A 9,394-nucleotide genomic window follows, 5' to 3' on the forward strand; every position below is an offset into this window, starting at 1 on the left:
GAAAACCTAAAAGAAATGGGTACATTTCATGCTATGTCACACCTACCAAAATTAACTCAAGATCAAATAAGCAATTTAAACAAGCCTATTACCCCGAGAGAAATGGAAGCAGTAAAGACATAGAACCCAAGCCAAAAAAAAAAAAAAAAAAAAAAAAAGGCAAGAGCCAGATGGATTCAATGCAGAATTCTTCCAGACCTTCAAAGATGAATGACTGCCAATATTTCTTCAATTACTCTAAAGCATAGGAACAGAAGAAATGTAGCTCATTCTTAACTGTTTCACTGTTACTCTAACACACAAACCACACAAACATTCAACCACACACACAAAAAAAATGTACAGACAAATGTCCCTTATGAACAGAGATGCACAAATTCTCAACAAAATACTTGCAAAAGAAATCCAAGAACACATCAAAAAGATCATTCATAATAATCAAGTAGGCATCATCCAAGAGATGCAGACATAAGTCAATAAATGTAAACCACCACATAAGCAGAGTGAAATATAAAAACTACACGAGTATCTCATTAGATGCAGAAAAGGCCTTTGACAAAAGCCTAAGACCCCTTCATGATAAAAGTCCTGGAGAGATTAGGGATACAAGGGACATACCTCAATATAATAAATGTAGTTTTTGGCAAGCCCATAGCCAAAATTAACAGAGAAAAACACAGGAACAAACCAAGGTTGTCCAGTCTCTCCATGCATATTCAATGTAGTACTTGAAGTGTCCTAGCTGGAGCAGTAAGACAACATAAGGCAATCAAGAGATGCAAACTGGAAAGGAATGAGCATCTTCACTGACACTTGATATAAACATGATATGTTAGTATGCATAAGTGACCCTAAAAATTCCACTGGGAGATTCCTACAGCTGATAAACACTTTCACCTAAGTAGCAGTATACATAATTAACTCACACAAAAAAAAATCTGTGGCCTTCTTACACACAAATGAAAAATAGACTAAGAAAGAAATCAGGGAAACAACACTTTGCACAACACAGTCAAATAATATGAAGTATTTTGGGGTAACTCCAAGCAACCAAGTGAAAAACTTGTACAATAAAAATTTTAAGACATTAAGGAAAGAAATTGAAGAATATATCAGAAGATAGAAAGATATCCCGTGTTTATAGATAGGTAGGATTAATGTAGTCAAAATGTCTACCCTACCAAAAGCAATCTACAAATACAATGAAATTCCCGTCAAAATTCTAGCCCAATTGTTCACAGTCATTAAAAGAAAAGAAAACCCAGAAACACTAGAAACAATAGAATCAAATTGGTGACCAAGACATAAATTTACACATTTACGCACACCTGATTTTTGATAAAGAATCAATCAATACACTTTGGGGGGAAAGACAGCATCTTCAACAAATGGTGCTGGTCAAAATGGATGGGTTCATCTAAATATATCCTTACCTACCACTCTGCACAAAATCATCTTCAAATGGACCTCAACATAAAGCCAGATACCCTGAGTCTGATAGAAGAGAAAGTGAAGAATAGTCTTGAACTCACTGGCACAGGAAAAAGATTTTCTGAACAGAGCACTAGCACAGCACTAAGATTAAAAATTAATAAATAGGACTTTGTGAAATTGAAAACCTTCTGCATGGTAAAGGACACCATCGATGTGGCAGCCTACAGAATGAGAAAACATTTTTTAACAACTATATGATAGAGAGCTAATATTAAAAATAAATGAAGAATTCCAAAAACGGGATATCAAGAAAACAAATAACCCAATTTAAAAAGGGGTACAGATCTAAACAAAGAGCCCTCAATAGAGGTAACTCAGATGTCTGAGAAACAGTTAAATGTTCAACATCCTTGGTCATCAGATAAATGTAAGTCAAAACTACATCCAGATTTTATCTTACACCGGTCAGAATGGCTAAGATCAATAAAACAAGTGATAGCTCGTGCTGGTGATGATGTGGAGGAAGGGGAACAGTCTCACAATGCTGGTGAGAATACAAATTATGGAATGATCACGGCTGTTCCTCAGGAAGATGGGAATCAATCTACCTCAAGATCCAGATGTACCACTCTTGGGCATCTACCCAAAGGATGCTTCGTCGTATCATAGAGACGCTTGCTCAACCATTCACTGCTGCTCTATTCATAACAGCCAGAAATTGGAAACAACCTAGGTGTCCTTCAACAAATGAATAGATAAATAAAATGTGGTACAGTAACACAAAAAAATATTACCCCATTGTTAGAAAAATAACATCATGAAATTCACAGGATGGAACTAGGAAAAAAAATCATCCCGAGTGAAGTAACCCGGAAACAAAGACGGTATTTATTTGCCTGTGTGTGGATATTATCTGCTAAGTCAGTGATAACCAAGCTACAACTTGTAGACCACAGAGGCTAGGTACAGAGTAAGGCACTAGGTGCAGGAGGGAGAAGATAGATCTTGTTAAGAAAGGGAAATATAATAGATCATTATGGATGAGTGGGGGTAGCAGACAGGACCAGGAGGATCAAGTGGGAAGAGAAGAGGGGAATAAGGAAGGGAATATGAGGAGAGAGCTAAAATTAAGGACCATTTTAGGGGTAGTAAGAAAACCTAACACAATAGAAGGAGATATAAAAGACCTCACCAACCAACTGAACATCTCTTGCTGTCAAATGAAGTTTCCAGTACTGGAAATGGGTTGCATCTAGTTGAGTTGTTGGTCAAAGGAGTTCTGTGGGAACTCTGAAACAACATAGACTCTTGCTAAGGCTATATAGGTTGTTCTCCACAAACTGACTGCAAGGTTCATGGAACAGGAAGAAGTCCAGCTGGTGCCTACCTAGAACCTTCACCCCTATGGACTGGTGTTCTCAGTAACAGAAGGTACCCTGCACACTACCAGAAGAGAAACATAAACCCCTAACCCAGCCCCCACCTTCAATCTACAGTGACTTCCTGCCTGCAAGACATACTAGTGCAGTAGTGGTACAAATAACAGATTTCACTTTAAGCCCAGGCCACCATGCCTGACACTACTTGGGAGACCAAGAACTTGAGACTACATAGCCCAAGGACCCGGGAGAAACCCAAATATTCCTGTTCTACTAAAGGAAGGTACCAGTAAAATGACTCCTAATGGCATTCGGTTTTACTCATAGATCAGCGCTTAAGCGTTCAGCCATCATCAAAGAGGCTTCCTCTCCAGCGGATGGGAACAAATACAGCAACTCGCATCCAGAAAATACGAAGAGAGTGAGAGAGCTTGGAACACTCAGTCCTACATGGAATGTCTCTATCAAGCCTCCCCTAAGAGCTCAGGGAACCCTGCAGAAGAGGAAGCAGAGTTTCAGAAGGGATGGAGGCCAGCAAGGAAATGAGCTCTTCGAAACACAGCAGGACAGAAACGCAGAGGAACTCACAGGGACTAGGGCAGCATGCACAGGGACTGCACAGGTCTGTACCACATGACGTCCTAAAGCTGGGAGCAGAACTGGACACGCGCCCCATCCCTAGCCCAGAAGCTGTCTCCAGTTGACAACCACTTGTGGAGGCAAAGGGGAAACTAACTACTACAAAGGATAGGCCATACGCCCAGCAGTAGATGGCCAACAAAAATAAACCCAACAGAGTCTTTGGAGGTTCCTTATCTCATAATGTAAAATTGAGGCTTTTTAAAAATGTTATCTTTTTTACTTTTTTTTGTACCTTACCTTAGAGGTCCTTTGCATATATATCATAGCCTCTGGTTTTGTGTTTTTATAGGATGACTGAATGCATAAACAAGTCAGTCCCTGCAGCTATTTCTGTTTCCTGTACCTTTTCTCAGACTCTTTTCCTTCTGATTGCTTTGTCCTACTTCTCCTGTGTTTATTTTTGTTTATCTTATTGTACTATAGTTTATCTTATTGTACTATATTTTATCTTATTGTACTATATTTATCTTATTGTACTATATTTTATCTTATTGTACTATATTTATCTTATTGTACTATATTTTATATTATTGTACTATATTTTATCTTATTATACTATGGTTTACCTTATTGTACTATAGTTTATCTTATTGTACTATAGTTTATCTTATTGTACTATAGTTTATCTTATTACAGTCCCTTAGAAGCCTGTTTGTTTTCTATTGAGAGACAGAAAGGGGGTGGTCCAAATGAGAGGAGTGGTAGGGAGTACTGAAGAGAATAGAGGGAGGGAAAACCATAGCTATATGATTATATTTTATATGAAAAAATTCTATTTTCAATAAAAGAAAAAAATCAGGTAAAAAGAAAAATAGCCCATGAATTTGAAAGAGAGTAAGAAAGAGTATGTGCGAAGCACTGGACAGGTGAAAGGTAAGGAAGAAATTATTTAATCATATAATAATCAAAAAATGAAAAATAAAAAGTAAATTATTTTAAAAAATAGTCACCGGGTGTGGAGGTGCACATCTTTAATTCCAGCATAGGAGAAGCAGAGGCAGGTGGATCGTTATGAGTTTAAGGCCTGCCTATTCTAAAAAGAAGAAGAAGAAAGGAAGAAAGGAAGAAAGCAAGCAAGCAAGCAAGAAAGAAAGAAAGAAAGAAAGAGGAGAGAGAGAATTAAATTAATAATTAATTTGTGTAATTATCTTTAGAAAGCCATTTGGTAACACATATTAAATGTTTAAAATGTTAATGTCTTTGGACCAAGTGATTACTTCTACTGATCTGTTTTAAGAAACAGAAAAACAAATAACTGTAACACCAATAACCACATAATGTTATTTGTGATAAAGTTGAAATGTTCAAACATATAAAAGAGAGCATTTTGTAGTCACTTAAGTATATACTAGGAATAATTATACATCAAACATTCTGAAGTTCTCCATTAAAAGGCAAAATGCATTTGGATTGTGTGTTTATGTACAGTTTTGTCTTTCTTATGCTTTTTTTTTTGTTTAAGTTTCCAAATATGCATAAATGGTTCTTCAGCCCTACATCAAATTGTCAGACAGTTAGATATGGACTCGGAGTGAAAGCAGGTTCTTCATGGGCACATGCATCTATAAGTCTTCATGTCGTTGTCGTTGTCGTCGTCGTCATCATCATCATCATCATCGGCATCATCAGCGTCGGCGTCGTTGGTGACTTCAGTGCCTTCCATCAACTCCAGGGGTGAATCCGATCCTTACAGCAGACTGGGCTGCTCATCATGCCCCGCCCTCCCTAACAGGGTCTCACTCCACATCTCTGCCTGGCTAGAAACTTGACATGCCCCTGTCTCCATCTCCTGAGGCCAAAATGACAGGCATGCATCACCACACCTAGCGCTTGTCACTGGACAACCAAGTGGAATGAGTTCTTAGGGGGTGAGTGAAGAGCAAATATTAGGTGACATAAAAATCAATATGTGTTTTGAGCCCAGAGCATCTGTACATTCATCTTATTCTGCATAGTGACAGAATATTAAAAACAACAGTGACTCTCACTGTCATTGAGTGCCACTATGACATCTTTGCTGACTCACATCTCCCCCTTCCTCTGACCAACCTCCCCAACCTTTGCATCTCCCCACCCCCATCCCCTCCTTTCTGCCTTCCCATCACACATGTTCAGTGCCCCCTTTCCTCAATACCAGTTCCACCCCCTATTTTAGTCTACTTTCATAGCTACATGAGCCCTCACCTTGGTTCCTGTACATGATGCAGATAGCATAGTTGAGAGAGGACCTCCACATACCATGACACGGGATGAAAGCCGCCCTTGTTGTTTTCATTTGGAGATGGTGCTCTAGTTAATGGCCCTGACTCTGGAAAGCTCAGCATTTTCCCACACAGCCGAATGCCTGACCAAACACCTGCTCAGAATAATTGTGCCTTACTGACTGCTGTGTTTAATTTTGGATTAAAGAGCACACATCACTCCAGACTATTGCTACTCTTCATAATAAATGTGTCTGTGCTTATTAAGTCCCCTAAGATACATTCCAGCCAATTATCTCTGCTCTTCCTTTCGGGTCATGATGACCTTGATTTTCCTAAGTCTGCGATGGCTAGTTTTATTCTACTTTACACAAGCTAAAGTAATAAGAGAGAAGGGAACATTAATTGAGAAAAATCTGTAGGGCATTTTTCTTAATTAGTGATTAATGGTGAGGGCTCAGCCCATTGTGGGTGGTGCAATCCCTGTGCTGGTGGTCCTGGCTTCTATAAAAAAAAAAAGCAGGCTGAGCAAGCCTTGTGAAGAAAGCCAGTAAGCAGAGCCCCTCCTTGGCCTCTGCATCAGCTCTTGCCTCTAGGTTCCTGCCCTGCTTGAGTTCCTGCCTTGGCTTCCCTCAGTGGACTGTCACAGGTAAGCTGAATAACCCCATGCCCCTCCACCCCTGACTTGGTTTGGTCATGGTGCTTTGTCACAGCAACAGGAACCCTAACCAAATAATGCCTACTTTAGTCTAAGATTTCAAGAATACAAGAGAAAAAAATCTATTGGTTAGGGATACAGCTAAACGGTGGAAGAGCACAAAGAGAAGGCGTCTACTTGAAACCAACCTACAAAAGCAGGCTTGCTGACGCACGTTGACCTTGATCGCAGTATTGCTGATCCTCCATTAAATGTCACGTTTAATCAGGAAAAGATTGTAGCCTTACTGTGGGCAGATGTCCATCCATCAAGCCTACAATACAAGTGCAAAGGCTCTAAGGGTTGTTTCTTTGCTATTTTTGAGCAAGTTGCCTAACTCTGTGCATAGTGGAGATAACACGTGTGGACTATTTCATGTCCATTGCTTTACACAGAGCCTGTCCAAAGCAAGCAAGCGTTGGGTGTGTTTTGACTACAGTCCTGGTCATAAACCTTCTTCCAAAGGACTCTCGTTACAAACACCATTTGATATTGACAAGTGTGTGTGTGTGTGTGTGTGTGTGTGTGTGTGTGAGAGAGAGAGAGAGAGAGAGAGAGAGAGAGAGAGAGAGAGAGAGAGAGAGAGAGAGAGAGAGAGAGAGAGAGAGAGAGAGAGAGAGAGAGAGAGAGAGATTAACCTGAAGCAAGATAGAGATTAAAGGAGAGGGAGAACCCAGCAGACTTTTCAACAAGAACACAGCACTTGCTGGAAGAGCATATAATTCCTCTGCTTTGTTGTTAAACTATTACAAAAATAAACTCTGAAACAAAAACAATGCCGAGGAAAATGAAAAGCTCTTTATTTACCCTCCTGCCTTCCTCGGGAACACACGCAACCCTCCTCTGGGTGACAACGATGGATTTTATTTTCAGAGAGCTGGTAACATGAGCTGGACATTCTTCCTGAGTAACCAACTCCATTTTCTCTGTGGCAAATGCAGAAAATGTAGGCTTGGGCTCTGTCAGTGGACGTATTCGCAGAACTGACACTGAGCAACGAGGTAGCACAGGGATACAGGTATATTCGCCCTATTGTTTCCAAACTGTCAAACAACAAATGCAACTTGTGATAAACAGAAAATTTCCGAGGACAGCCTCGGCACAGAGAGGGGTTCTGAGAGAAGGGGTGTCTGGGATGGCAAAAAGAATAACGTGAAGTCAAATCGTGGATCCAAGCTGATGACCTGTGTTCTGCTTAATACAGCTTTTCCAGGCTTTTATCAACTTCTCTGTTCTGCTTTCTCTCTGGAGATCTCTTTGTGTATATTCTGCTTGCTTGTAAGTGTGTGTGTGTGTGTTTGTGTGTGTGTGTGTGTGTGTGTATGTGTGTGTGTGTGTATGTGTGTGTGTGTGTGTCTGTGTGTGTGTGTCTGTGTGTGTGTGTGTGTCTGCCTGTCTGTGTGTTTGTCTCTGTGTGAGTCTGTCTGTATGTATCTGTCTGTTCTCCAAGCAGTTCTCTCTTTTTATTCTACAAAATTCTCTGGATAGCTCCTCTCCTACAGAACACAGGTCCAGTCTTTTATTTTACATACCAATCCAGTCAATTACTCCAGGTTTTGTTTATTATTATTATTATTATTATTATTATTATTATTATTATTATTATCTTATGAATCAGCATCCCTAAACTTCAGTCCTTTGCTTCTTTTAAAGATTTATTTATTTATTATATGTAAGTACACTATAGCTGTCTTCAGACACTCCAGAAGAGGGAGTCAGATCTTAAGGATGGTTGTGAGCCACCATGTGGTTGCTGGGATTTGAACTCTGGACCTTTGGAAGAGCAGTCGGGTGCTCTTACCTGCACCAGTCCCCCAGTCCTTTGCTTCTTAAGAGACAGCAAGCATACATTTTTTCTTAACATTGCAAAATAATTCAGAGGTCTGTCTGCCTTTGTTAAGCACAGACGTTGGTGGAACATGGACAGACATGTGACTTCTTTTGTGATTGGGTTACCTCACTCAGGATGATACCCTCCAGATCCATCCATTTGCCAAGGAATTTCATAAATTCATTGTTTTTAATAGCTGAGTAGTACTCCATTGTGCAAATGTGCCACATTTTCTGTATCCATTCCTCTGTTGAGGGACATCTGTAAGCAGCAATTCTCAACCTATAGGTCACACGCCCTTTGGAGGCTCGAATAACCCTCTCACGGGGTTTGCATATCAGATATTCTGCATATCAGATATTTACATTTTGATCCATAACAGTAGCAAAGCCACAGTTATGAAGTAGCATATAATTTTATGGTTGGGGACACCAACCACACATGAGAAACTGTATTAAAGGGTCACAGCATTGGGAAGAAAGGAAGATGGCCTAAAGGATTCTAAGTGTGTTCTGAAAGAGAATCTCCTCTTTAGCAGCCACAGAGCTCAAGTTTTGGAAAATCTAACCAAAACCCTCATTGTATTAGCTGAATCACAGCAAAACTGTAGGTCCCAGGCTCAGAGGGAGTCAGCACTTGGCAAAGAATGGGATCCTACAACCTAGGGTGTGTGGGAGAACCCTACTGAGGCTGAGAGTGTTGAGCCCTCAGATTCTCAAGGGTTTATCTCACCTGAGGAAATACTCTCCCTGGCTTCAACAGAAGATACTCACCACCACCCCTAAAATGTTGTCTTTTCTACCTTTGCCTGACAAAATAAGTCCTTAGTTGTCTGATAAACAGCAGGGACTTTCCCTGAAGGAGATATCAGACAAGACAATACTGGTTGATGTCTCAGGTTCCACTAATAGTTGCCTGTAGACCTATTACCAGACATAAATGCAAGTAAGCTTCTGAGGGGGAAACAGAGTGAAGTCTATGAGGAAGTGAGCTTTACCGCCAAAAAGCTTAATAAGTTTGCTAATTCATTCGAGCAGAAGTCTGGGGAACACGTGTGGGAATGGGATGTAAGGGTGTGAGATAATGGTGGAAGGAGCAGAAAACTGGACCAGGCTGAGTTTATTGATATGATATGATATGAGGTTTAATATAAAATTCTAGGTTCAATATGAAGACTTTCATAGTTTTGTGTGTGTGTGTGTGTGTGTGT

Source organism: Mus pahari, chromosome 8, assembly GCF_900095145.1.
Source record: "Mus pahari chromosome 8, PAHARI_EIJ_v1.1, whole genome shotgun sequence".
In the NCBI taxonomy this organism is placed as follows: Eukaryota; Metazoa; Chordata; class Mammalia; order Rodentia; family Muridae; genus Mus; species Mus pahari.